Below are 26,190 nucleotides of genomic sequence, written 5' to 3' on the forward strand. Positions count from 1 at the left end.
TCAACATGACTCATCCTTAAGCTACAACCACCAAATCTATCCGTTTTTTTAAGTTTGTATTAAAGTATAGTTGATTTACAATGCTGGGTCCATTTCTGCTGTAACAGCAAAGTGACCCAGTCACACATATACATGCATTCTTTTTCTCGTATTATCTTCCATCATGTTCTATCCCAAGAGATTGGATATGGTACCCTGTGCTGTACAGTAGGAACAAAATGTAGAGTTTAAATTTAAGAGCAATCCCTGTAATTCACCATCCATCTTGCAAAAGAAATTTTAGCACATTCTCATTCCTTCTCCATGGACCAGCACTATTTCAGGGCTTTAAACACCTCCTTTCTGGCACCCAACATCGTGTTTTTAAACAGCAGTAACGCCTCTGCAAAATAAGATTTCTCTTTTCAACGTTTCACACCCTACAAAAGGTACCTACAAAGAGAAGGAAATCAAATAAAACATCTAAGTGATATTTATTTTTCCTCTACAAATGTTATCAAGCAACAGAGCTGCGGCACCAAGACATAAAGAGGGTGCCCTGAAACTTTATTAGGTGCAATTTTCACCAAATATAGCTTAATGAGCTAAATAATTAAGTGCTTCTCCAGAAAAAGTCCCAAATAGTGCAGTCAGGAGAGGTCTGCAGGAACACAATGCATTTATAAGCAGCAGGAACTTCTTCTCAACTGAGGACACATCAAATGATGCACCACTCAGTTAAAACTCTTTTAAGAAAGATGTCTAGACTCTGAAAATGAGGAAGGGAAGACCGTTATTTTATTTAATTTTGGCTTCTTAGGGCCGCACCCACAGCATATGGAAGTTGCCAGGCTAGGGGTCGAATCGGAGCTGCAGCTGCCAGCCTACATCACAGCCACAGCAACACCGGAGCCAAGCTTCATCTGCAACCTACACCACAGCTCTTGGCAACACCGGATCCTTAACCCACCGAGCAAGGCCAGGGATCGAACCCACAACGTCATGGTTCCTAGCCAGATTTGTTTCCCCTGCACCACAGCAGGACCCCCCAAGACCATCATTTTTGAGGAATAGCATGATCAAATAACAGAATAAGAATTTGGGGGAAAGCCTGGACACAGTCTGTAGAGCTTCTAGACTAATTGTGACTGAATGCAAATCTCGGAACCTGTTTGCTCATCAATGCAGTGGACATAATAACACACTACCTGGTTTCCCCTCCAGGCATCCTAATTCCCACAGCTCGGATGACAAAAACTAAGACTCAGGGTCAAACTCCATGGCTAGTCAATGCCAGAACCAGGACTCAAAGGTTGGTTCTAACTCCAAAGCCCAATGCTCTCCCCTTGCTATCAGGCCATGAGCACCCTCATTCGCTGGTGATGGTTTTGATCCTGAGAGCTTTGAAACAGGGCAATGAAATCAGGACAAATCATCAGAGTTCACTCTCTGCCACGGTTAATAAGCGCAGAAGCTAGGAAGTTCCTTTGTGGTGCAGCAGGTTAAGGATCCAGCATTGCTGCGACTGGCTTGGGAACTTCCACGTGCCACGGGTATGCCCAAAGAGGAAAAAAAAAAAAAAAGCACTTAAGCTAAAATGTATTGGGCCCATACACTGCCCTAATACTTTTTTTTTTTTTATTTTCCCACTGTTCAGCAAGGGGATCAAGTTATCCTTACATGTATACATTTTTCCCCCCACCCTTTGTTCTGTTGCAACATGAGTATCTAGACATAGTTCTCAAGCCCTAATACATTTTAATGAACTAAATAAGTGCTTCTCCAGAAAAAGTCCCAAATAGTGCAGTCAGGAGAGGTCTGTCTTGTATTCATGCTGTTTATGTCATGTCCCTTTAGGTAACAGACTAGAGCAAAAACATACACAGCATTTAGTGTCCATCTTAGACTATTCTAGGCTCTCATCATATATGAGAGGAGACATTTATTCCTCCCAATATGCTTGGGAGAAATTTACTTTTTTTTTTTTTTTTTTTTTTGCTTTTGAGGGCCGACTCGAGGCATATGGAAGTTCCCAGGCTAGGGGCTGAATCGGAGCTGCAGCTACCGGCCTACACCACAGCTCACAGCAACGCCAGATCCTTAACCCACTGAGCAAGGCCAAGGATTGAACCCTTGTCCTCATGGATTCTAATCGGGCTTGTTACTGCTGAGCCACCAGGGAACTTCTGACATTTACTATTTAATCCTATTTTACAGATGACTCAAGTGACCTGCCCAAAGTCACACAGCTAGCAGAGATGGGGCCAGAATTCAAACCCAGGCAGTTTGGAGCTGGAGCTATGCCATTAACCCCTACATCAGCGACTCATTATCCCTGTCTTCCATGTGAAGATAGAAGCTGAGGTGCCAAGAGGTTAAATAGCTCACCCAAGCCAACCTGGTCTGCCTGGCCTCATCCCCTGGTAACCAGGGAGGGACCTGCTTTCTGACCTCATCACCTAGGAACTGGGACTCTGGTCTACCTGGCTTCATCACCTGGCAACTCTGAGCCTGGTCTACGTTACCTGGTGGCTCTGAACCTGATCGACTTGACCTCATCACCTGGTGACTCTGAACCTGGTCTCTTGATCTCATCACCTGGTGACTCTGAATCTACTTTACTTGACCTTATCACCTAGAAATTGTGTACCTCGTCTACCTGGCTTCATCACCCGGCAACTCTGAACCTGGTCTATCTTGACCCCATCACCTGGCGGCTCTGAACCTGGTCTATATTTTCTGGTGACTCTGAACCTGGTCTATTTAACCTCATCACCTGGCAACTCTGAACCTGGTCTCTTGACCTCATCACCTGGTGACTCTGAATCTACTTTACTTGACCTTATCACCTAGAAATTGTGTACCTCGTCTACCTGGCTTCATCACCTGGTGACTCTGAACCGGATCCACTTGACCTCATCATCTCGTAACTCTGCACCGGGTCGACTTGATCTCCTTGCCTGGCAACTCTGAACCTGGTCTGCCCAACCTCCTCACCTGGGCACTTACCTCTCTGCTTTTAGGTCCGGCTGGCAGAGGTGATGCCCAAGCAGCACCAACATCGGGGGCAGATGAGTTACCATCTGCCAGAGGAGATTTGCACTCTCTCAGCAGTGAACCAAAGCTGAGGCAGAGGGAGGCGAGGATGGGAAGCAAGGGGAGGCAGAGGGGGGCAAGGCAGCACAACCAAGGGCCCAATCACCTATTTTGACTGACTCTGATGAACATATACCGCATGATAGAAACGTCTGGAAATTTCTAGACCAGTTTACATGTAACTATTTGGTCTGTGCTCAAAAGCTCTATGAGCTGAGTTCATGTGGCAAATTAATGACCTTCTAAACCTTTTAAGTCAATCTGAACAGAGAAAGCATTGCTCACAGATTCACCTGGAGAGGAAGTACCTCAGGAAGGTCCCATGACTCCTCTTCCCCCTAAAACAATATACGAACAGTTTCCAACTCCTACACAGACCTCAAAGCCCGTACAAAAGAATCCTTCTGGTGAGTTTACCTTCAGAGCCTCTCTGTGGAAATCTCAAAAGCTTGTAGTCTCTGTGTTTCTGGATTTTGATCTTCTCTGGATCTTGATCTTCTGTCAAGCTTTCAAGAACTTCCAAAGGTGTCCGAGCTAGCTGCTCAGGACTAGACACACCTAAGAAACAGGCTCCATCACAGAGAATCGATTTGACAAAATCCTGCCCAGATGCAGTCACTCTGGCAACAGCTACAGCTAGAAGCTCTCCACACCAATACAGACCGCCCCTCACCCCAAATTCCTTATTCCTCCTGCCTCTGGTTAACCCAGCAGCCTGGGCTTCCTGGCCTCGCCTTGAACTGAAACTCCTCATCACACCCACCGCAATGCACTCATGCTGACAAAGGTATTTTCTAGAAAGCTAGTTTTAGGGAGTTCCCTGGTGGTCTAGTGGTTAGGATGCAGCACTGTCACCACTGTGACTGGGGTTCCATCCCCGATCTGGGAACTAAGATCCCACATCAAGCCACTGCATGCTACAGCTAAAAAAAAAAGGAGTTTCTACTGTATCTCAGTGGGTTAAGGATCCAGCTTTGCTGAAGGGAACTTCCATATGCCCCAGATACAGCAAAAAAAAAAAAAAAAAAAAAAAAAAGGATTCTGGAAAACAAGTTTTAGTAGAGGAAGGGTGGGGGAAAATCCAGATTATTAGACTCTTTAGGAAGGTTATCTGCCTCAACTTTGCAGGAAGAGTGTGCCATACTTATAATGCCTAGTGGAAAATTCTAGAAATAGAACTTTTTTTTTTTTTTGCTTTATAGGGCCAAAACATATGGGAGTTCTCAGTCTAGGGGTCAATTCGGAAGTACAGCTGCTGGCCTACCCCACAGCCCCAGCAACGCCAGATCCTTAACCCATCTAGTGAGGCCAGGGATAGAACCAGCATCCCCATGGATACTAGTCAGGTTCCTTACCACTGAGCCACAATGGTAAGGAAGAAATAAAGGGCTTTAATGACTCCTAGCAAAGGCAATTTAAGCTACAATTTATTATTTAAATAACAGACAGTTACTGCATACCCATTGAGATCAAGACAAAGATGAGTAAGACATTCAAAGAGCATGCAGATCCCTCCAAAATTTATAAGCACCTTCTGCAGCTCAATACCAAAAAAACACACAATCCCATCAAAAAATGGGCAGAGTATCTAAACAGACAATTCTCCAAAGAAGACATAGAGATGGCCAAAAAACACATGAAAAGATGTTCAACATCACTCATTATTACAGAGATGCAAATCAAAACCACGATGAGGTACCACCTTACACCAGCCAGAATGGCCATCACCTAAAAGTCTACAAAAAATAAGTGCTGGAGAGGCTGTGGAAAAAGGGAACCCTCTTACACTGTTGGTGAGATTGTAAATTGGTGCAACAACTGTGGAAAACAGTATGGCGATTCCTCAGAAAACTGAAAATAGAATTCCCATTTGATCCAGCAATCCCACTCCTGGGCATCTACCCAGAGAAAACCATGACTCGCAAAGACACATGTACTCCAATGTTCATTGCAGCACTCTATGCAATAGCCAAGACATGGAAACAACCTAAATGTCCATCGACAGAGGCGTGGATAAAGAAGATGTGGTACATATACACCATGGAATATTACTCAGCCATTAAAAGGAATGAAATAACGGCATTTGCAGCAACATGGATGGACCTAGAAATTATCATGCTAAGTGAAGTCAGTCAGATGGTGAGACACCAACATCAAATGTGACCGCTCACATGTGGAATTTTTAAAAAGGACAGAATGAACTTCTTTGCAGAACAGATACTAACTCGTAGACTTTGAAAAACTTATGGTTTCCAAATGAGACAGGTTGGGGGATGGGAGGATGCACTGGGGGTTTGGGTTGGAAATGCTATAAAACTAGGTTGTAATGATCATTGTACAACTATAAATGTAAGTGAGTAATTAAAAAATGCTCTAAAAAAAAAAAAAGAGCATGCAGATCTAATAAGCAAATCACTGGCATTTTTGCCACTTTCCCCTTTACCCTGATGGACCTCAGAGCTGACTCTCCCACTTCAGCCACATACTCCTGGGGAAGTGTTGACACTCCCAGAGGGAAGGGACAGGGCTGAAATCACCCTAGTCAGTCACTTACCCCCACCACACCACATCCTGCCACTTATCACAAAGCCTGAAGCTACCAAAAGGACCTTAGAGGTCACCAAGTCCAACCCCAAACTGGAATCTCTTCAACATCTCTCATCTCCCAATCTCCACCCTCCTAAGCTACTGGCGGTCCACAGTCTGCCAAGGTCAAATCTCTGACCAAGCCCATCATGATCCTTCCGAAAGAAATTCTCCCGAGAAAATGTCTCCTTTGCCTACACAAACAGAAACAGAGTTGGGGAGTTCCCATCATGGCTCAGTGGTTAACAAATCCGACTAGGAACCATGAGGTTGCGGGTTCGATCCCTGGTCTCGCTCAGTGGGTTAAGGATCCGGCGTTGCCATGAGCTGTGGTGTAGTTGCAGATGCGGCTCGGATCCTGTGTTGCTGTGGCTCTGGTGTAGGCCAGTGGCTACAGGTCCAACTGGACCCCTAGCCTGGGAACCTCCATATGCCGCGGGTGCAGCCATGAAAACGATAAAAGATAAAAAAAAAAAAAAAAAAAATGAAAAGAAACAGAGTAGAAGCTCCACATCTGTTCATTCGACAGTCTGGTTGACTGCTGCTGATACGTGCATCACAGTGTCAACATATCTAAGAAGGAAAGCCCCAAATGGGGTGATTCAAAGCTTCCCAGGGCAAAAGGGGGCGGGAAAGACCTTGGTATTTAAATACCAACAGTCACTCATTCACAGAGAGAAACAGATTACTAGAGAGAACAGGGCCTGAAGGGGGATGAAAGGGTGACAATAAATACACTAAGCATATGGCATTTCTTTTCTTTTCTTTTTTGTTTTGTTTTTTGTTTTTGTATTTTTAAGGCCACACCCGAGGCATATGGAAGTTCCCAGGCTAAGGGTCGAATCGCAGCTGCAGCGACCGGCCTATGACACAGCCACAGCAACACGGGATCTGAGCTCTGAGCTGCATCTGCAACCTACACCACAGCTCACGGCAAGGCCAGGTCCTTACCCATTGGGTGAGGCCAGGGATCGAACCTGCATCCTCATTCGTTTCTGCTGCGCCACAACAGGAACTCCATGACTTTTCTTTAAAATATTTCTCCAGGAGTTCTTCGGGGGCCGGGCAGTTAAGGATCCAGCATCATCATTCAGCCTTGTAGCCCCCGGGTCTCCACTGTGGTGCAGGTTCATCTCCTGTCCAGGCAACTTCTGCATGCCGTGAGCATGGCCAAAAAAAATGAGACTAATATTTCTCCAGATAAAATTTCAGTTACATTCATCACATTCTTTTAGGAGACAGGAAAAATGCATGATGGAAAAATATAAATGATGTAAATTAAATCCCTCTTGGAGTTCCCATCGTGGTGCAATAGAAATGAATCCGACTAGGAACCATGAGGTTGCGGGTTCGATCCCTGGCCTTGCTCAGCGGGTTAACAATCCAGTGTTGCCATGAGCTGTGGTGTAGGTCACAGACGTGGCTCCGATCTGGCATTGCTGTGACTGTGGTGTAGGCTGGTGGCTACAGCTCCGATTCAACCCCTAGCCTGGGAACCTCCATGCGCCATGGGTGCAGCCCTAAAAAGGACAAAAGACCAAAAAAAAAAAAAAAAAAAAAATTAAATCCCTCTTTAATCCTTCAGCTAGGTCCTTATAGAGTCCAACCATGGCAGAATGTAGAGCCCTGAACTCTGTCCCCAAAGAGTTCTGAGTCCCACTGGATGAAGGCGAGAAAACGAATGCAGATAAAACCATTAGAAAACAATAACCCCTGTAATTAGGGTCTGGTCTGATTTCAGGGTAAGATTTCAGAAACTGGAGGTGTGAAGTCCAGTCACCAGCCCTTTAATACTTCGACTAAAGCCAGAGTCAGGCAGAGGAGGAAGCTGTCAGCAAAAACCTCTTCTTTATCTCTCAGTGTATCTTCCCTATCAGCAGATGGATTTCCTTTCGGCAGTTTAAGACCTTGTGGGTCAGGGCTACCTGCCCAGTTCAGGCCAGAAGGAAACGAAGGAAACAAATTAGGTCACCCATCCAACAATGCTCTTCCCCCCAAAACAGCCCCTCCTCAAAGGCAGAGTGACAGGCATTGCAAAGCAGCCATACAGACGTGTGTTTATAAACGCCACGCTTGTAACCTCCAACCTAGTCATCCTTCCGCCTTCAATTCCATGGAAAGCCTCTCTCCTGCCGCTTCAGGGGAGTGGCCACAAGAGACAATTCAAAATAGACTCTCAGGGAGAGGAGCCCACCCTCTGGCGCTCTGTCAGTTTCTGGTGCATCCATCCAGGAAGTTACATCAATTACTGGTCATTATCTTCGCTTAAGTAAGTACCCATTGTTGCTTTGGTCAGCCCCCTACAAATGTTTATTTACTCAGAAGGCAAGAAGATAATTTGGCAATCAAACAACCACACCAGGAAACTCAAATGGTAACCTCTGTCCTGTGTCAGCTCCCCTGCTGGGCCAGACATCACCTTTTTCCCCTGGTTTGTACATAGTGTCAAGACCATCCCCCAGGACAGCCATATCTAGGAGCGTCTCCTCTGAACTCATAGTGAAAAGGTTTTGAATACAATGGATAGTCTTCTCTGTGTGTCTTTCTAGGGCTCCACCCACGGCACATGGAAGTTCCCAAGCCAGGGGTTGAATCGAGGCTGCGGCTGGCGACCTACACCACAGCCACAGCAACACGGGATCCTTAACCCACTGATCAAGGCCAGAGATGGAACGCATGTCCTCATGGATACAAGTCGGGTTCGCTACCGCGGAGCCACGGTGGGAACTCCCCGATCTATACTTACTGCAGAGATAGTGTTGATGCCGCTGAAGTCCACTCCCAAGCAAAGTTCTCTATCTGCATCTCTTTAACCTTCCTGGGCTATTGTACAGATCAGGAAGTTGAGACTGAGAAATGATGCAACATGGCCAAGCTCTCCCAGAGACCTGAATAGACAGCTAATGCCCCAAATCCCCAAATCACAGCTCTTCATCCTTGAGGCCATCCTGTTTCCAAAGCTAAGAGTGCAGTTCCTCAAACTGGCCAATGCAAGCTGGCTCAGAGCAGGAAAGCGTATTTGTGTGTGATTCTGGAGCTCCTAGGAATCGGCAGGGCCCTGAAAGCTGGAAATCTACAAAATCTATAAACTGCAGGATGACCTGGGGACCAATGGCAGATGCCTTCCTGCTGGACACACACCCAGAAACAGGGGGCCTTCTGATCCACACCGAACAGGCAGCTGCCCCACCAGCTGGCAGGCCACACTTCCAGTGGCCAGAACCAGCCTCCAAGATCCTAGACCCCCGGCCACCCTCAGCATCCCGAGCTGAAGAGAATGTAAGCAGATGGGCACAGATTTGGCACACACTTCTTATCAGCTCCCATTTAAGGCTGAGCCTTATAAACACAGCAGGACTGGCTTTACTCGTGAGTCATAAATTTGGGGTTTTAAAAAAAAAATCAGCAATTACTACTGCCTATGGAGAATGAGAAACAGAATTTAACAGTTCTGGCTTCAAGTCAATCCCAGAGCCACTGACTTACGCCCCACAGAGCAGGCTACCGTGGCTAATTTCTCTCCAGATGGCGGCTTGTACTTTTCCAGGCAGCAGCTCATCTCCCGGAGCCTCACCTCACCTTTTCTCGGGCTCTGGGTGTTTTCCCAGCATCCTCTGTGTGCAGAAGGCTTTGCAACACCTCCAAAGGTACTGCCGCCTCCAGACTTAATTAGCAGACTGTTTGCTCCCCCTTCACTGTTTGGAATATCTTAAGTAAAAGCAGGCCTCCACGGAGCCCAGGGGTATCCCGCCCTAGGCCTCCTGCCAGACAGCTCCCCAGTGCAACAGTGTTTGCCCAGCTCCAACCCTGGCTCTGGCCCTTGTCCAAGGCAAGTCTGTGCTGTGAGCCAGCCACTGGGTACCACGTGAGGGCCTCCCAGCCCTGGGGCTGCCTGAGTGAGAAGAGGCTGTGCAGAAGGAATGGCAGAGGTGGTCAAATAAAAATCAATAAACAAAGCAATGCTCAGTTAAGGTAAGGCTTTGTTGGGTTTTTTTTCCCCCCCAAAGGGTGCAGACAGGCCAGCAGAACACATTTTTAGGACTTCTCCATGTGACCTATTCCTTAGAAGGAAAAAAAGCATGGAGAGAGATGGTGGAAGAAACAGAACAGGCCCAGAGAGGAAAGAAGGCCAAAGAGAAGCAAAATGCATGATCCGCTTTTTCTTTTTTAATTAACCACTAACTATATCCACTCACACAAACTGATCAGGTATTTTATATTCAACAGTACAGGAGTTAGGAGTTCCCTGGTGGCTCAGTGGGTTAAGGATCCAGCACTGTCACTGCTGTGGCACGGATTCAATCCCTGGCCTGGGGAGTTTTTGCATTCTCCAGGACTGGCCAAAAACAAAACAAAAAACAAAAAAAAACAGAGTTCCCAATGTGGCTCAGCAGTAATTAATCCATCTAGTATCCATGAGGATGTGGGTTCAATCCCTGGCCTCACTTGGTGGATTAAGGATCTGGCATTGCAGTGAGCTGCTATGTAGGTTGCAGATGCGGCTCAGATCTGGTGTTGCTGTGGTTATGGCATAGGCCAGCAGCTGCAGCTCTGATTCGACCCCTAGCCTGGGAACTTCTATATGCCATGGATGTGGCCCTAAAACAATTTTTTTTTAAAAAAAGACAACAAATAAAAATATAAAACAAAGATCTTTCTTTGGGAGGATGTTGGCACCAGCAGGGGAAGCAAATCAGCAACTAACAGCAGCAAGGGAAATAAACATGAAACCAAGAGCGAGCCAGGCAACAGGCATAAAGTTTATTCTTCTACATGCAGTTTAATGATGCAAGGACTAATGAATTATTCTGGCCACAGAGCAGGACTGGAGATGACAGAGAAACATCCCTCTGGACCAACTGCAACCAGACACAGTCATGGATACCCACATCCAAACAGTGCAAGACTGATGGACCACCATGGATATGACAAAGCAACATGTGAGCCCTCAGCTTGACAGGCCACACTTCTTCTCCTCCGCTATGCTACTGCTTTTATGCTCTTAATTTCTCTTGAACTTATTTTAGGGTTTTGTGACTCTCCATTATTCTTAAGCTTTTGAAAGGAAGTCACCGGGAGTTCCCGTTGTGGCTCAGGGGTTAACAAATCTGACTAGCATCCATGAGGACACAGGTTCGATCCCTGGCCTCGCTCAGTAGGTTAAGGATCTGGTGTTGCCGTGAGCTGTGGTGTAGGTCTGAGACGTGGCTCGGATCTGGCGTTGCTGTGGCTGTGGCATAAGCGGACAGCTACAGCTCTGATTTGACCCCTAGGCTGGGAACCTCCATATGCATCAGGTGCGGCCCTAAAAAGACAAAAAAAGAAAAGAAAAGAAAAAAAAAAAAAAAAAAAAGGATCACTCCTCATCTCTTCCAGCTTCTGGTGGCTCCCAGCAGCCCACAGCTTGGGGCTGCCACACCGATTTCTGCCTCTACCATCACAGCCTTCTCCCATGGTGTCTGTGTCTCCAAAGCTGAAACCACTGGCATCAGGGCCCACCCAGCCCCTCTTAACTAATTACATCTGCAAAGACCCAGCTTCCAAATAAGAACACGTTCTGAGGTTCCAGTGGACCTGAGTTTGGCAGTGGCGAGGTGGCAGGGGGATGACTACTCAACCCAATATACAGAGCCTGAATCATGGCAGATTTAATGGGGAGACAGAGAGAAAACATACAGCAAGATGCAGAAGAGGGAGGAAGAGGTGCAAAAATTAGCATCAACATCTTTATTTACATAGATACATAAATGGGCAAGGATTCACAAGAGACCAAGAAAAAGAGCTGGCTGAGGGTGTAGAAAGAAGGGAGTGAGTGAACAGCATTAGGGGGACAGCGAAAATTCTTCGTGTACTTCACTATATGCTATGGTGTTAAAACCAGATGGACTTGTCTTGTGGCGCAGCAAGTTAAGGATCTGGCGTTATCACTGCAGCAGCTTGAGTCACTGCTATGGCATGGGTTCCATCCCTCGACTGGGAACTTTCATGTGCCGCGGGCATAGCCAAAAAAGAAAAAAAAAAAAAGAAACCAGGATTGCAGGTGCTCTCAGAGGTGTGTGAACAGGAGGGGGCACAAAGAAGGTTCTGGGCCTTAGCATGTTCTGATTCTGGAGCTGAATGTTGGTTACGTTACATGGGTGTGTTGTTTGTAAGAATTCATCCAGCCAGATATTCAAAATAACGTACACTTTGCAGTATGCATGTTAATTTCAGTTTTGATATATATATTTTTTTCTTTTGGCCATGCCCATGATAGGTGGAAGTTCTCAGACCCACGATTAAATCCACACCATAGCAGTGACCTGAGCCAGAGCAGTAACAATGCTGAATCCTTAACCATTAGGCCTAATTTTAGCCTTTTTTTTTTTTTTTTTTTTTTTGTCTTTTTGTCTTTTTAGGGCCAAACCCAAGACTTACGGAGATTCCCAGGCTAGGGGTTGAATTGAAGCTATAGCTGCCAGCCTACGCCACAGCCACAGCAACACCAGATCAGAGCGGCATCTGCCACCTACACCACAGCTCACAGCAACAACAGATCCTTCACCCACTGAGCAAGGCCAGGGATCGAACCTGCAACTTCATGGTTCCTAGTCGGATGCATTGACCATTGCACCACAACGGGAACTCCTAACACTTTTTTTTTTTTTTTTGTCTTTTTGTCTTTTGTCGTTGTTGTTTGTTGTTGTTGTTGTTGCTATCTCTTGGGCCGCTTCCGCGGCATATGGAGGTTCCCAGGCTAGGGGTTGAATCGGAGCTGTAGCCACCGGCCTACGCCAGAGCCACAGCAACGCGGGATCCGAGCCGCATCTGCAACCTACACCACAGCTCACGGCAACGCCGGATCGTTAACCCACTGAGCAAGGCCAGGGACCGAACCCGCGACCTCATGGTTCCTAGTCGGATTCGTTAACCACTGTGCCACGACGGGAACTCCACACTTTTTTAATATAAGCACTTATGTACCACAGACATTATAAATAGCTTCCGATCTGCTAAATGAAGACGACATAGCTCTAGCTACAGCCAAGCTCTTCTGGCCTGATGATGACGATAATTCTAAGACAGATGACACAGAAGGCTGTCGCCATGCAAATCTAATGTCACGGAACTGCACTGAACAAAGTCCATATAACATGCTTTAAAAGTCATCTTTGGGAGTTCCCATCGTGGCTCAGTGGTAATGAACATGACTCATATCCATGAGGACTCGGGTTTGATCCCTGGCATCACTCATCGGGTTAAGGATCCGGGGTTGCCGTGAGCTGTGGTGTAAGTCACAGATGTGGCTTGGATCCCAAGTTGCTGTGGCTGTGGCGTAGGCTGAAGCTGCAGCTCCATCTCGATCCCTAGCCTGGGAACCTCCATGTGCCAAAGGTGCAACCCTTAAAAAAAAAAAAAAAAAAAAAAAAATTTTCCCCAAAATAAATGTGAAGACAACTTGTGTTACTGCTTTCTTTGTGTCAGAAAAAAAAAAAAAATTGACCCCCATCGTTAAAAGCTGACATTGCGACTGCAAGCAAGAAGGCTGGGGGAGGGGAGGCAGGTCCCTGAAAATATTTGTATGCTTTTCCCACTGAAACAAAACACCCAAGATGGATTTTCCACGAGAAGTGGTGGGAGGAGGGGCAGCTGCTTTAGGTCGGAGGCTGAACACATGGTCCCTGCCCGGCCCCCTGGCTCCAGCCACCTACCGAGCCTCCAAGTAATGGAAACACCAGATTTAAACAGGTGTCATAACAGTCCAAGGGCCCCATCAATGGGAATCGCAGAAGGCCTGGAGGAGCTGGACAGCTGGGGCGAGACTGAGGGTTACAGCCCTGAGCGGTCCCCAGACTCCCGGAGTCTGCCGTCCCTCGCCTCACACGCACTGAAATATCCATCTGCCTTCATGAGCCCACGCACACACACCACACGTATAAAAATCTCTCAACAGGAAAGCTCTCCCATTCTTAAATGGTCTTGCCCAAATAAAATACCTCTGACAGAGGGCTCTGAGCTATTGGGTTGCATTAAATGAGAGGAAAAACGAGAGGGGGTTGGTTATCCTGCAATAAACAGTCTGTTCAGTGATGCTAGCTCACGTGGACACCCTGGGCTGCTCCCAGGAGGGGAAAGAAATGAGAAGGAGGCCGGGAATGCAGCAGCTTTGAAAGAGGAAGAATATTGGGTCGGGGGTTGGAATCAGCCTAATCCAGTCCCCATATCAGCCCAGGCGCCGGCACAGGCTGATGAGCTTAGATTTTTGTGGATGCATGAAAGGACTTCTTAATGGTGACGCGTAAAGTGGCCAAAAGGCTCAGCACAAAGCAAAAGATCTATAAAAAGGTAGCCAGTCCAGGAGTTCCCGTCATGACGCAGTGGTTAACACATCCGACTAGGAACCATGAGGTTGAGGGTTTGATCCCTGGCCTTGCTCAGTGGGTTAAGGATCCAGTATTGCCATGAGCTGTGGTGTAGGTTGAAAATAAGGCTCGGATCCCGCGTTGCTGTGGCTGTGGCGATGGCCAGCGGCTACAGCTCCAATTAGACCCCTGGCCTGGGAACCTCCATATGCTGCAGGAGTGGCCCAAGAAATGGCAAAAAAAAAAAAAAAAAAAAAAAAAATTCAATAAGAAAAGTGGAGAAGAGGGGAGTTCCCGTTGTGGTGCAGCAGAAATGAATCCAACTAGGAACCATGAGGTTGCGGGTTCGATCCCTGGCCCCAATCAGTGGATTGAGGATATGGCGTTGCAGTGAGCTGTGGTGTAGGTCACAGATGTGGCTTGGATCCTTCGTTGCTGTGGCTGGGGTGTAGGCCAGCAGCTGTAGCTCCGATTAGACCCCTAGCCTGGGAACCTCCATATGTTGCAAGTACGGCCCTTAAAAAAAGAAAAAAAAAAGTGGCGAAGGGGCTACAATAAGACACTAGAAATGAAAAACGAAGATGGGGACAAAACTGAATTCTCTTCCTGCACTAGTCTGCTTGGGCTGCCATAATAACGTACTGCAGACGAGGAGGCTTAAACAATAGAAATGGAGGCTGAGAAGTCTGAAGTCAGGGTGCTGGCAGGTTAGTTTCTCCTGAGGCCTCTCTTCTCAGCTTTCAGACAACAGCCACCTCCTCGCTGTGTCCTCCCCTGGTCCTCACTCTATGCTCAGACATCCCCGGTATGTCTGTGTCTCCCCAAATGTTCTCTCCATACATATATACATACATTTATATATACATTTTTTTTCCCCTGCTTTTCAGGGCTGCGCCTACAGCATATGGGAGTTCCCAGGCCAGGGGTTGGAGAGGAGCTGCGGCTGCCAGCCTAAGCTACAGCCACAGCAACGCGGGATCCGAGCCACGTCTGTGACCTACACCACAGCTCACAACCATGCCAGATCCTTAACCTGTTAGGTAGGATAGGATAGGGACTCAGACCCAGGTGATTTAAAACAGGCCATTTATTGTTACCAAAAACAGGAGGTCTGCAATCAAACAATGAAGACATGCAGGTACCAGAAGCATGCTCTTCAGAGCATCTCCCTAGAACCTTTCTCCCATGCAAAAAAGGCGCCCTTGCCCAGAACCAATCAGAGGATCCAAACACACTCCCCTCCATACAGAGATCAAACAACACACAGCCCTTACGCACTCACAGGTTAATTAGTGGGAGTGGGGCAAGAGAATAGGGGTCCCCAAACAGGTCCATGATATAGGAATAGGAATATAAAGAAAGACAGGTGCAACCAGCGCCAATCCCTATCCTGGGTGGCCTGCTCTCTCTGAGGACGTATGCTGTACACTGCTACCTACTCTTGATTGCGACCTCCAAGGCAACGTTTTTCACTTGGGGTGACAGACCAGAATGGCTCATTAAAAGAGCCCAGGTCAGGAGTTCCCATCGTGGCGCAATGGTTAACGAATCCGACTAGGAACCATGAGGTTGCAGGTTCAATCCCTGGCCTTGCTTAGTGGGTTAAGAATCCGGTATTGCCGTGAACTGTGGTGTAGGTCGCGGACGTGGCTCGGATCTGGCGTGGCTGTGGCCCTGGCATAGGCCAGTGGCTACAGCTCCGATTAGACCTCCAGCCTGGGAAATTCCATATGCCACGGGAGCAGCCCAAGAAATGGCAAAAAGACAAAAATAAATAAATAAATAAATAAAATTTAAAAAAATAAATAAAAGAGACCAGGTCAGAGCTGTCACACTGCTGAGTCAGTTCTAGGGAGAATTCCCTTTGACCCAGAACTGCTCCCATCCTGAGCTGATCGCTCCTGCCTGGAGCGACCTTCTGCCTCCATCCCTGTGCAGCGAGACCACCAGGTCTATCCCAGCGCTGCTGCAGGACCTCCTGGCAGGGACAACCTCCCACCAGACCGCCTGCCTCCATCCTTGCAAAATGAACCCCGCTGGCTCTATCCCGGCACCGCTACAACACTTCTCAGCCTGCACCTCCAAATCCTTGTTATGTGTAGGCAAGGACTGAGGAAGTGATAGCACAGAGCAGAGGAACCCGACAAACCCACTGAGCAAGGCCAGAGATTGAACCCGCATCCTCATGGATACTGGTTGGGTTCATTACCACTGAGCCACAATGGGAACTCCCAGTGATTTCATCTTAACTTCTCCTTTAAAGGTTCCATCTCCAAATGGAGTCACATTCTGCAGTGCTGGGGATCGGGGCCTCAATATATGCATTTTGGGGGGACAAAATTCTACCTTTTACACTTTCTTATACCAAAATTTGAAATGCTGAATTGGGTTTCACAAATCTGAAGAATCCAAGTGACAGAAACAACCCAGTGCCCATCAATAGATGACTGATTGGCTTAAGATGTGGGGTGTCAATGGAAAAATGGGCAAAAGACCTGAAGAGACATTTCTCCAAGGAAGATACACAGATGGCCAACAAGCACATGAAAACATGCTCAATACCCCTGATTATTAGAGAAATGCAAATCAAAACTACCATGAGATACTACCTTACACCAGTAAGAATGGCCATCATTAGTAAGTCCACAAATAACAAATGCTGGACGGGTTGTGGAGAAAAGGGAACTCTCCAGCACTGTTGGTGGGAATGTAAGCTGGTACAGCCACTATGGAGAACAGTATGGAGGTACCTTAGAAATCTATACATAGAACTACCATATGACCCAGCAATCCCACTCTTGGGCATATATCCAGACAAAACTTTCCTTAAAAAAGACACATGCACCCGCATGTTCATTGCAGCTCTATTCACAATAGCCAAGAGCTGGAAACAACCCAAATGTCCATCGACAGATGATTGGATTAGGCAGATGTGGTATATATACACAATGGAATACTACTCAGCCATAAAAAAGAACGACATAATGGCATTTGCAGCAATGTGGATGGAACTAGAGACTCTCATACTGAGTGAAATAAGTCAGAAAGAGAAAGATAAATACCACATAATGTCACTTATGACTGGAATCTAATATACAGCACAAATGAACGTTTCCACAGAACAGAAAATCATACCCTGGAGAATAGACCTGTGGCTGCCCAGGAGGAGAGGGAGGGAGTGGGAGGGATGGGGAGCCTGGGGTTAACGGATGCAAACTATTGCTCTTGGAATGGATTTACAATGAGATCCTGCTGTGTAGCACTGAGAACTATGTCTAGACACTTACATCACAACAATGGGAGGAAAAAGTATGTATACATGTATGTGTAACTTGGTCCCCATGCTGTACAGTGGAAAAATAAATAAATAAATAAACAAACAAATAAGCAAAATACACAAAAAAGGATGTGGGGTGTATATACAGTGGAATGTTACTCAGTCATAAAAAGGAATGAAAGAGGAGTTCCATGGAGAACTAGCCATTAAGGATCCAGCGTTGTCACCACGGTGGCACAAGTTCAGTCCCTGACCCAGAAATTCCCATATGTCACAGGCATTGGCCAAAAAAAATTTTTTTTGAAACATTGCCTTTTGCAGCAACACAGATGAAACTAGAGATATTATACTTGGTGAAGTAAGTTGGAGAAAGACAAACAGCATATGTATCACTTATATGAGGAGCCTAAAAAATAATACAAATGAATCTGTATGCAAAATAGAAACAAGACTTCTGGTTATCAAAGAGGAAAAAGGGGAGGGAGTATAAATCAGGGGTTGGGATTAACAGATACAAACTACTAGACATAAAATAGACAAGCAGGAGTTCCCATCGTGGCGCAGTGGTTAACGAATCCAACTAGGAACCATGAGGTTGCGGGTTCGGTCAGTGGGTTAACGATCCGGCCCTTGATCAGTGGGTTAACGATCCAGCGTTGCCGTGAGCTGTGGTGTAGGCTGCAGACGTGGCTCGGATCCCGCGTTGCTGTGGCTCTGGCGTAGGCCGGTGGCTACAGCTTCGATTCAACCCCTAGCCTGGGAACCTCCATATGCCGCGGGAGCAGCCCAAGAAATAGCAAGAACAACAACAACAACAAAAGACAAAAGACAAAAAGACAAAAAAAAAAAAAAAAAAAAATAGACAAGCAACAAAAATTTCCTGTACAGCACAGGGAATTACATCCAATATCTCATAATAACCTAAAATAGAAAATAGTCTGAAAAAATAATAATAAAAACTATATAACGGAATCTCTTTGCTGTACACCTGAAACTAACAAAATATTGAAAATCAACTATATTTTAATTTTTTAAAAAGCAAAATGAATTTAAAAAAAAAAAAGAGTTTTCATGCTCTTTTAGTTAAATTGACATCTCCCTATGAAAATATATTACAGGAGTTCCCGTTGTGGCTCAGGGGTTAACGAACCCGACTAGGATCCATGAGGACGCAGGTTCGATCCCTGACCTCACTCAGTGGGTTAAGGATCCAGCACTGCCATGAGTTGTGGTGTAGGTCACAGACATGGCTTGGATCCCAAGTTGCTGTGGCTGTGGTGTAGGCTGGCAGCTGTAGCTCCGATCTGACCCCTAGCCTGGGAACCTCCATGTGGCCCGAAAAAAAAAGACAGAAGACAAAAATAAAATAAAATGTATTATTGAGTCTGAAAAAAAATCTATATGATACAAAGGAGAGATGGAGGAGCAGGGAAGTTTTGCTTGGAAAGAACTACTGTTGTAAGGTGGGGGGAGGCATGCCCGCCAACCACAAATTGTTTTGGGGCAAGGGGGTTGGCTTTATGCCCCCATAGGATGGAGCTGGCATCAATCAATGGGAGGGCGTTTCAGGGAGGGGGGGCCTCCATTTTCTGCAGGGAACAACTTTCTTTGTTTTATTTTTTTTTTTTCCTTTTTAGGGCCACACCTGCAGCATATGGAAGTTCCCAGGCTAGGGGTTGAATCAGAGCTACAGCTGCCTGCCTAGACCACAGCCACAGCAATGCCACATGGGAGATGAGTCTGTGACCTACACCACAGCTCATGGCAACACCAGATCCTTAACCCACTGAGCGAGGCCAGGGATCGAACCCACATCCTCATGGATACTAGCCGGGTTCTTAACCTGCCGAGCCATGATGGGAACTCCTGCAGGGAAGAACTTTCTAATATACTTGCCGAACCAAGGTGCCTGAGCATCTGCCCCTTCAGAAGGCCTTTCGTACCCTCCTTCAGTACTGACAAAGGCCAGCCCACAGGTATCTTGTGTCACCCTTCAGCCTGCAAGCAGGCACTGCTCCACAAGGGGACCGAAAGGCCAGCCTCAGAAAGGGCAAGTGACTTAGAGAATCCACCCGGCCTGAAGCCCAGACCTCTCTGCCTCTGGGTCTTCCTCCCTCGCCTGGCTCTGTAATGAGAATTGCAGCGAAGCCTTGGGTGACATTCCTCAGCCAGGGTGTCACAGAGAAGAAGATTCCTAGGTTGAGAAGAACTTATCAATCCTTCTCACTCTAAAATCCCACTCAAGGGAGTGCCCGTCATGGCACAGGGGAAACAAGCCCGACCAGGAACCGTGAGGTTGCAGGTTCAATCCCTGGCCTCGCTCAGTGGGTTAAGGATCTGGCATTGCCATGAGCTGTGGTGTAGGCAGCTCAGATCCTGTGTGGCTGTGGCTGGGGTGTAGGCCGGCAGCTGTAGCTCTGATGCGACCCCTAGCCTGGGAACTTCCATATGCCGCGCACATGTGACCCTAAAAAGATAAAAAATAAATAAAATAAACTAAAATCCCAGTCCAGAGGTGATCACAGGTGAGGCGCAGGCACGGGACAGTGGGGAAGGGATCCTGGGGGAGGATTCTCAACAATAACGCTCCCTCCTCAAAACCTGCTGCAATTCAACTATATGACATGCTGGAAAAGGCAAAGCCACGGAGGAGGCGAAAATCAGGGGTTGCCAGGGGTTGCCAGGGGTTGCGGGGAGAGAGAGATGAAGAGGCAGAGCAGAGAGAATCTTTAAGGCACTGGAACCACTACATGATACGCTCATGGTACATACATGTCCCGACACAGTTATCCAGACACACAGGATGTGCAACCACCAATGGGGAGCTCTAATGTCACCTATGGACTCTGGGTGATGATGTGTCAGTGGAGGTTCCTTGACTGGAACCAACGCACCCCGCTCCTGGAGGGGGGCGGAATGTTGATCCTGGGGGAGGCTGGGGCAGGGGGGGGAGCAGGGAGTGCATGGGAACCCTGAACTTTCTGCTCAACGTTGCTCGGAACAAAAACCGCTCCATAAATGAAAATCGAGTAACACAAAACCAAACCAGAAAAACAACCCCGAGGTCACCTACAACCATTTCCCCAACCCTTGCGCCAGAACTCAGTGGTAAAGTTTGGGTTCCTACATCCAAAGGCACAGGACACTGGAAGCTAGAAAGGCCCTCTGAACAATGTGCTTCAACCTCATTAGCTCACAGGCGAGGAATTCAGAGAAAGTGCTTCCTTGTCTTATTTAACTTATGTTGCTCCGGGGAATGTAAAGGATTTAACAGATAAGCCAATAATCACGGTCTCGAAAAGCTTAAAACAGTGTTGAAAATAATAAGCACAACAGGTCCAATCTACCTGAAAAGCAAAGCGAGATTCCTTATACTACAGTCAGAGGAATAAAATTAAATTAAATAACTGAGACCCAGTGTAGGTTAGGCTGAGGTGAGGCTAATATACTCATATGGATCAAGTGATCAAGACTTTTTAAAGCAGTTTGGAATCTAAACCAAGAACCTGTGTGTGTGTGTGTGTGTGTGTGTGTGTGTGTGTTTTCGAGGGCCGCTCCCATGGCATACGGAGGTTGCCAGGCTAGGGGTCTGATCAGAGCTGTAGCCACCAGCTTACACCACAGCCAAAGCAACGTGGGATCCAAACTGTGTCTGCGACCTACACCACAGCTCACGGCAACGCCAGATCCCTAACCCACTGAGCGAGGCCAGGGACCGAACCCGCAACCTCTTGATCCCTAGTCGGATTCGTTAGCCACTGAGCCTTGACAGGAACTCCAAGAACCATTTTTTAAATGTCATATTTAATACCACGAAGATACCGCATCTTGAGAATTTATCCTGAGAAAAATAAGTTTAAAAGAGAAAGGGAAAAAAGCAAAATATGCATCAAGAACTTCAAAAGAATCTTCAAACAGTGATGAAAAAAGAAACAATAAATATTCAATTACAGGAGAATGGTTATGTAAGAGATCGGCTCACTGGAGCACATGGAATATGGACATGACGTGACTAATTTTAATCAATAAAAGTTTACTATCTTACAAAAATGAAAAAAAAACAATGATACCATACAATGATCGTACAGTCTGCCTCCTGATTTGAAACCATAGAAGGCATTTAAGGAAGGGATGCTGTGTCAAAAACAAAAGACTAACCCAAGGAAAACATGTTACTTTACAAATCTAATTTGTAGGAAAACGCATTCGTTGGCCTAGTTTTAAAACTAATCGACAAAATCCATTTTCTTAATGGTCCAGACACTGTGCCAATTGTTCCGATTCGACAGAGCTGCCATCGATCTCCACACTAACTGCAGACACCAAATGTCCTTGTCCTCTGTGGTTTATCTGCACTACAAGTTTGTATCTGTGCCTAAGCACAGGTCTTTTTACATTTGTCCATGTGGCTACTTTATATACACTCATGAGGCAACATTCCACCGACAGAAACAAAATACAAAGGGCCATCTATGCAAGAGTTACAAATATGTAAAAAGGGAGTGGGTGGAATATGGGTAAGAAAGAACAGAGAAAAACCAAAAGCAACAGTGTGTTCCTATAGTAGCAATGCAGAAGACGGCCTCTTTTTTTTTTTTTTTTTTTTTTTTTTTTTTTTTTGTTGTCGTTGTTGTTGTTGTTATTGTTGCTATTTCTTGGGCCGCTCCTGCGGCATATGGAGGTTCCCAGGCTAGGGGTTGAATCGGAGCTGTAGCCACCGGCCTACGCCAGAGCCACAGCAACACGGGATCCGAGCCGCGTCTGCAACCTACACCACAGCTCACGGCAACGCCGGATCGTTAACCCACTGAGCAAGGGCAGGGACCGAACCCGCAACCTCATGGTTCCTAGTCGGATTCGTTAACCACTGCGCCATGACGGGAACTCCCGGCCTCTTTTTAAATGTACCTGTTCTTACAACAAACCCACAGTAATGAAATACATTTGAGGAGTTCCCCACGGGGCTCAGCAGAAATGAATCTGACTCGCATCCCCGAGGACGCAGGTTTGATCCCTGGCCTCACTCGGTGGGTTGAGGATCTGGTGTTGCTGGGAGCTGTGGTGTAGGTTGCAGACACAGCTCGGATCTGGCATTGCCGTGGCTGTGGCATAGGCCAGCGGCTACAGCTCTGATTTTGAGCCCTATCCTGGGAACTTCCATATGCTGGGGGTGCAGCCCTAAAAAGACAAAATAAAATGAAATAAAATGCATTTTAAAAAGTAAGCTGATGGGTGCAATACAAAGTCCTTTTAGAAGCCCAGGGCTTCCCCAGCCCCACCTACTGCCCCCACTAGCAAATAGTTTGGGAATGCCAAAGCAGGTGCCTGGACCCTTATCTGATCTCAACCTACAATCTAAGACTTCACTTTCCCTAGAGCCAGTCGCCTTCAACCCTCCCTGGTCACGTGCAATAAATAAATGGTCTGCCCTCAACCCCACATGCACCACGTGCTACGAGCCACCCCTCAAGGGACCACCCTTCCAGAAGAGCCCCTTTACCCCGTGGTCTCTCGGCTTGTCTTGTGGGGTAGTTTCACCTCCTCACCTCGCCACAGGGCACAGAACTTCGCCTCTGGCTATTTCTACCTGCCCCCATCCCTCACTACTTCCCCCTTTATTTTCCTCCCAGTATCCAGGTACAAATTTCCTCCCCCATCCAACTGCAGGCTAGGTCCTGGGCTGCTTAGCCCCAAGCCCCTGGGACCCTTAGCAGAGTCCAGGTGCCAAACAGCTCACCTGGGCATGCTCTCCGAACTTTCCTTTGTGTTCTGGTTCCTGTGTATTCACTGGTTCCAAACTATACACCTGGCTGCTCACTCAGGCTCTGGTCTGTCTCCTCCAAAAACTCATATGGTGAATCCTTAATCTCCCATGTGAGGGCGGAGGGTAGGGAGGGGCTTTGGGAGATAATTAGATTTAGGTGAGCTCAGGAAGGTGGAGTGCCCTTGATGAAATGAATGTCCTTAGAAAGAGGATAAGGAGTTCCCGCTGTGGCACACTGGGACGACAGCATCTTGAAAGACTTGGAATGCAAGTGTGATCCCCAGCCTGGCACAATGGGTTGAGGATCTGGCATTGCTGCACCTGCGGCTTAGGTAGAGACTACAGCCTGGATCTGAGTCCTGGCCTGGGAACTCCATGTGCTGTGGGGTGGCCAAAAAAGGGGGGAAAAAAAAGACAAGATGCAAGCTCTCTGTGTGTCCATGCACTCAGATGAAGGCTGCATGAAGGCACAGCCAGGAAAAGGGCCCTCCCCAAGAACCTGACCCTGAACTCAGGACTCTCAGCCTCCAGAACCGTGAGAAATGTTTGCCGTTTAACCCGCCCACCCTATGCTATTTTGTTACAGAAACTCACACTGACTAAGACACCCACCCGCCCAACTCTCCCACCCCAGAGAGCAGGCTGCCTAACTCTGCCTCCTGCTATAGCGTCATATTCGCCCTGGCTCAAGACTGCTCACCAGCAACTGAGACACTTTGCCAATGGGTCCCAGGGGAATATGCCTATCCTTGCTCTCTCCTGAGTACAGACCTTTCACCCCTTGGGCATCTCATCCCTCCGTAGCCCACCGCCTTGGCAATGACCAGAGCACCATGCATATATACTGACTGCCGATGCTGTAAATTGGGGGCAAGTTTATCCTGACCTGTATCAAGCTCCTCCACAGGGGTACTGTGGGCAAAACCAAGAGCCATTTGGCCGAGACCCTGCCCTCAAAGAGTCTGCAGTCTAGGGCCAACCTCACTCTCACGTCCCTTCTGTGGATCCTAGAATCCACAAGTTTTCCCAGGAAAACTGGGTAACCATTCTGTCTTTGGGGCCTCTCTCTTCAACTGTGATTGAAAGTGTGTGATAACCTCTAGCCCCTGGTACCATGATAATCACTTGCATTTGGTGCCTGGAGACTTGGAGACATTTCCAGCTGGGCCTTTCCACTTGGTTGCTTTGAGCTAGTCATCAATCTTTCTGAGCCACGATTTTTCTGGACGAGAGAATGTGCGTAGTAGGACCTTCCTTGAAGCGATTGTGAAATCAAAATGACATTAAACTTTTAAGAAGACTTCCCAGGAGGGGGGAAAAAGAAAGAGTCTGTGGTCTAGGAAAAGAGTTGACAGAAAAGGCAGACTATGATAGCACATCTAAAAAAGCCATTAAACCCACTCCTAGGCATCTACCCAGAGAAAAACATGACTCGAAAAGACACGTGTACTCCAATGTTCATTGCAGCACTCTATGCAATAGCCAAGACATGGAAACAACCTAAATGTCCATCGACAGAGGCGTGGATAAAGAAGATGTGGCACATATACATGGTGGAATATTACTCAGCCATTAAAAGGAAATAATGGCATTTGCAGCAACATGGATGGACCCAGAAATTATCATGCTAAGTGAAGTCAGTCACCAACATAAAATGCTATCACTTATATGTGGTATCTAAAAAAAGGACACAATGAACTTCTTTGCAGAACAGATACTGACTCACAGACTTTGAAAAACTTATGGTTTCCAAATGAGACAGGTTGGTGGGGGGGGATGCACTGAGGGTTTGGGATAGAACGCTTTGAAAATTTGGTTGTGATGATGGTTGTACACCTATAAATGTAATAAAACTCATTAAGTAATATATTTTTTTTTTTTTTGTCTTTTTGCCATTTCTTGGGCCGCTCCCACGGCATATGGAGGTTCCCAGGCTAGGAGTCTAATCAGAGCCGTAGCTGCCAGCCTACGCCAGAGCCAGAGCAACGCAGGATCCGAGCCGCGTCTGCGACCTACACCACAGCTCACGGCAACACCGGAACCTTGACCCACTGAGCAAGGGCAGGGATTGAACCCGCAACCTCATGGTTCCTAGTCGGATTCATTAACCACTGCGCCATGACGGGAACTCCTCATTAAGTAATTTTAAAAATAAAATAAAAGAGCCATTAAACATTAGGACATCAAGGAAACTGCTTGTGTAAGGATGGTTGAGTTCAACCAGACCTGGAAGAAGGGCAAAGTGAAAACGGGAACAGTGCAGATTTAGAGACAGAGTGAGCCAAAAAATAAGAGACAGAGACCAGGATATATCCCAAAGCAAATGAGACTACTGTTTTACTGGCTGTAAGTTTTTTTTTTTTTTTTTTTTTTTGTCTTTTTGCCTTTTCTAGAGCTGCTCCCGCAGCATATTGAGGTTCCCAGGCTAGGGATCGATTCGGAGCTGTAGCCACCAGCCTACACCAGAGCCCCAGAAAAAGGCAAAAAAGACAAAAATAATAATAATAATAACCAATCATTTAGGACCTTCAGAACAGACGGGAGAGTTCATGAACTAGGAAGAGATCTTGAGAAAAACTGACGTCCCCAGGCATAACCACGACTGCAACTGGGGATGCAAGACCACTGTCTAAGGGGAAGGGAGGGGAGTTCCCATCATGGTGCAGTGGAAACAAATCCAATTAGGAACCACGAGATTGGGGGTTCGATCCCTGGCCTCGCTCAGTGGGTTAAGGATCCGGCATTGTCCTGAGCTGTGGTGTAGGTCACAGATTCGGCTCAGATCCGGCTTTGCTGTGGCTGTGGTGTAGGGCAGCAGCTACAGCTCTGCTTCAATCCTGGGCCTGGGAACCTCATATGCGGAGAGCGCAACCCTAAAAAGACAAATAAATAAATAAATAAATAAATAAATAAATAAATAAATAAAATAAGGGGAAAGGAGCATAAATAAGGGATGCAGTTAGCCCTCGAAGGTCAACAGCTTTTGGATGACTGAGGATCCGGGTTCAATCCTCGGCTGAAAGGATCAGTCAACAATGGGGCTAATCCTCCCGTTGATATTTAATCACTGAGCTTCTGGGCCGTTTTCTCCATGGGCCTTCTCATCTTTGTTCATTCCAGGGCCAGAATCCACATATTCGCAGGGT

At 46.9% G+C, this 26,190-nt stretch overlaps 1 protein-coding gene across 10 annotated transcripts in view; it reads right to left on the reverse strand.

Annotated features, from left to right (window-relative positions):
- TIAM1 (TIAM Rac1 associated GEF 1) overlaps positions 1-26,190 on the reverse strand; it is a 461,825-nt gene that overhangs the window by 420,705 nt on the left and 14,930 nt on the right. For 2 of the 10 annotated variants that reach the window (XM_084991932.1, XM_084991928.1), the window contains exon 1: positions 9,148-9,276. The exons of 7 other annotated variants lie outside the window; for them this stretch is intronic. The gene's annotated coding sequence lies outside the window, so the exon portion shown is untranslated. Of the gene's footprint in view, positions 1-9,147; positions 9,440-26,190 lie in introns of those variants that run through there. One more of the 10 variants, XM_084991929.1, reaches the window with a different exon arrangement.

The sequence above is a fragment of the Sus scrofa genome, chromosome 13 (genome assembly GCF_054392235.1).
Source record: "Sus scrofa isolate SSC_HxYL_T2T_F1_AM1 chromosome 13, Sscrofa_HxYL_maternal_Yorkshire_Landrace_v2.0, whole genome shotgun sequence".
Classification (NCBI taxonomy): Eukaryota; Metazoa; Chordata; class Mammalia; order Artiodactyla; family Suidae; genus Sus; species Sus scrofa.